The sequence below is a fragment of the Pteropus vampyrus genome, unplaced genomic scaffold, assembly GCF_000151845.1.
Source record: "Pteropus vampyrus isolate Shadow unplaced genomic scaffold, Pvam_2.0 Scaffold456, whole genome shotgun sequence".
Taxonomy (NCBI): Eukaryota; Metazoa; Chordata; class Mammalia; order Chiroptera; family Pteropodidae; genus Pteropus; species Pteropus vampyrus.
In genome coordinates, this window is record NW_011889237.1 from 366,415 (window position 1) to 368,946 (window position 2,532).

The 2,532-nt window shown below is 59.6% G+C and overlaps 2 non-coding genes across 2 annotated transcripts; one reads left to right on the plus strand and one right to left on the minus strand.

The window, feature by feature from the left end:
• Nucleotides 1–1,661: 1,661 nt before the first annotated feature.
• Nucleotides 1,662–1,733, minus strand: TRNAA-UGC. Its single transcript has one exon. It is a non-coding gene; the product is annotated as a tRNA-Ala (tRNA).
• A 237-nt stretch (nucleotides 1,734–1,970) lies between these two features.
• TRNAD-GUC lies at nucleotides 1,971–2,042 on the plus strand. Its single transcript has one exon. It is a non-coding gene; the product is annotated as a tRNA-Asp (tRNA).
• Nucleotides 2,043–2,532: the final 490 nt, after the last annotated feature.

The window sequence follows — 2,532 nt, forward strand, 5'->3', positions numbered from 1 at the left end:
CTCTGACATCATGTCTGGCTGCCAGGCTGAGGACTGGTCTGGGGACCGAAGGGGCTGGCGGTGGCCAGTTTCTGACATGGTCACCCTGAACTGCTCCCAGGAGGCAGGTCAAGCCCCTGGAAACCCTGGTCCATCATGGCCGGATTGCGGACACAGCTTGCCATATAACTATTTATTACAAGGTGGATAGTGGTATATCTCACCTGCTTTTAAATGTGCTCTGTGGACTACATTAGTCCCTTGTCGGCCAGTGGGGCTGGGAGCAGGAGGGGGCAGCTGCAGGCCCTCCCCCTGGGCCCCCTCCCCCGCGGGAGCAGTGCGCCTTCCCCACTGCAGTGGGACACGAGGAGGGGTCCCCTCCCCGATGGGCAGCCCCTGCCAGCCGCTTTGCTGTAATAAATCTTGGCATATTAGTCCAGAATGTCATCCTAGTTCGTCTCTGAATGTGGGGTGATCTTGGGGAGTTCTCCCCCGTACACGCGCGCGCACACACGCACACACACACGCGCACATGTGCGGAACTAGGCGGGTGCTCAGCGGAGTGGCGGTGGTGATCTGCCCTGTGACCATGCGGGTCAGGCTGGCTGATTTCCTCTCGGGGATTTTTCCTAAATCAATTTGTGCTACTACCATAATGTAACTGCGTAAGTTCCATGATATAAACATGTAAGTAAGGCAAACCAGCAAAGACATTTAATGTTCCAGAACTCTTGACTTTCCCCACAGCCATGAACCCGTGTACCCCCAACGAGGAGACCTCTCGCTCTCTCGCTCTCTCGCTCCTTCTCTCTCTCCTCCCCCCACACACATTCACGCCATCTACAAGTTCTGTCCCTTGTCCAGAGCCCCCTCATGCTGCCCACCTCCACTATCTCCCCCTGCCCTGAGCTGCCTGGGCCACGCTGTGCCTTCCTGGCTGACCCCATGTCCACCCTACCGGCCCATAGTGTATTCTCCACGTGGCCAGCAGAGGGAGCCTTTGAAACCCGAATCTGCTCTTACTCGCCTGCATCGGACCTTCCAGTGTCTTGGAGGGTTCAAACCCCTGCTCCCCTCATTCTGTACGCTCCATACACAGAGCACCCCAGTCCCTCAACCTCAGGGCCTTTGCACCTGCCCTTTGCTCTGTGTGCGCAGACAGGCCCTTCACCCTCCCCGTTCAGGGTCCGTCTCATCACCCTTACTGTCTTCATAAAACTTCCCACCACTTGCTCATCGCTAACCCGAACTGGAATATCCAGTCCGGGAGGGCTGAGAAAACTTACCTGTCTTATGCAGGGGCGCAGAGTCCTTGACACTGCCTGGGCACACAGTAGGTGCTCAGCGTGTGCACATTTCCTGGTATTAGGCGCTCAAGAGTCAACCGAATGGAGGGTCAGTTGCAAAGCCCTCCTTAGAAGTCCGCTGTTTTCCTAGCTGCTCGACGGCGTGCGTAACTAGGAGTGCTTGTTCGAGAATGCAGGTTCCGGGGCTCCCGCCACGCCTCTGAACGCGACTCTGCAGCGGTCGAGCCGGGCATCGGGGATTGGGCCCAGGGACATTTGTTAGCGATGCTCTCGCCGAGAGAGCTCCCTTCTCAGGGCAGCTAACAGCGGTCCCCTTCCCTGCCTGGCCTTCCTACCGCGTGGCAGATTTAGAGAGAAAAAGGGAAGAAAAAAACGTGGAGATGCCGGGGATTGAACCCGGGGCCTCATACATGCAAAGCATGCGCTCTACCACTGAGCTACATCCCCTTGCCGCCTCAAACCCGCAGTATAGGAAGCCACACCTTTCCTCGGCTCGCACAGGTTCCCTCTAGGCGCTGGGCGTCTTCATCGGTTCGAGCTGGTCCTTCCGCGCCGCGGAGAAGCTCACGTGCCGGGGGCGCCCGGCGCTGGCGACCGCGACCGCCACGCCCGGAGCAGGTAGGTCGGCAGGCAAAGAACGTGCTTTCTATATGGAGCTATCCGTGGCAGCCCGGGCACGCCTCGTCCTCGTTAGTATAGTGGTGAGTATCCCCGCCTGTCACGCGGGAGACCGGGGTTCGATTCCCCGACGGGGAGGCTGGTCACACTTTTTAAGTACGAAAGAGACCTTCCGGGCCTCCCGGGGACAGCTGCGTCGGCATCCGAGGATGCCTGCGCGGCCCCCGCCACCGTGTGGATTGGGGCGCTTCCGAAAGGCGTCCGTGTCCGCAGAACCCTGGGCGAAGGGGGCCGCCAAGCTGTCCCCGCGGGTCCGGCCTCGCGGTGCTCATCCGCAGACGGGCACGGGGCGCAGCAGGTAGGGGCGCACTCACTGAACCCTGTTTTATCCCATGAGACCGACGACGACGAAGCGCAGGCGCGAAGCACGGCCGTGCGAGTTGCCCGAGGCCACCTCAGTGGTCACCTCTGGGACTGGATGGCAGCGACCCCTTGACTTTCCTCTCCGGACTGTTCGAATTTTATGTTTCTTTCTCCCTCCCTTCTTTCCTTTTCCCACGCCCCTTTCCTTTCCCTCCGTCCCTTCTTCCCTTCCCTTCCCTTCTCCCGCATTGCTTGTGGTCAGAAG